Source organism: Mesitornis unicolor, unplaced genomic scaffold, assembly GCF_000695765.1.
Source record: "Mesitornis unicolor isolate BGI_N332 unplaced genomic scaffold, ASM69576v1 scaffold9534, whole genome shotgun sequence".
Classification (NCBI taxonomy): domain Eukaryota; kingdom Metazoa; phylum Chordata; class Aves; order Mesitornithiformes; family Mesitornithidae; genus Mesitornis; species Mesitornis unicolor.
Genome location: NW_010179396.1, coordinates 22,674 through 23,254, shown reverse-complemented (window position 1 = coordinate 23,254; position 581 = coordinate 22,674).

The window sequence follows — 581 nt, the reverse complement described above, 5'->3', positions numbered from 1 at the left end:
TTAAAGATAGGTACTACCATAAGCACTAGGGCATTTATTTTAGCACTAAAGGTGAGCAATAGGCAGAGCCCGTTTCGGATTCTTTTCCGAAGGCTGAAGTGGGAGAACAAAGAGATGTGGTAGCCGCTAGATGTCACACTGCTACTGCTGGGTAACTGCTTTTTCCGGAATGAATCCCTAATTTTGTCATGCACTGACTTCCTATGCTTTGACAGAGCAGCTTTATATCTTATAGATATGAATCGTTTTGCAAATGATGAATTTTTTGGTGACATCTTGGCCAGGTTTTCTAGAATGGATTTGTTGTGGTATTTTTTAGGTCTGTAGTTTGGGGTGGGTTTTTTTTGCATTGAACTTGCATGTGATTTCCAGCATTCAATTTATTATTTATTTTTACAGACATGGGGCCAAAATTATCTGTTCTCTAGCTTATTAGAATAAACTTTTGTGTTTCTTCACAGAAAATTAATTTTGGGCTATATCATGGAGCAAAGAAAAATAAACAGGCACTTTCTAAGAATTGATAAGATTCTATTTGTATAAATGAATTTCAGTTTTTGCCATTGTAAGATTAATTTTCT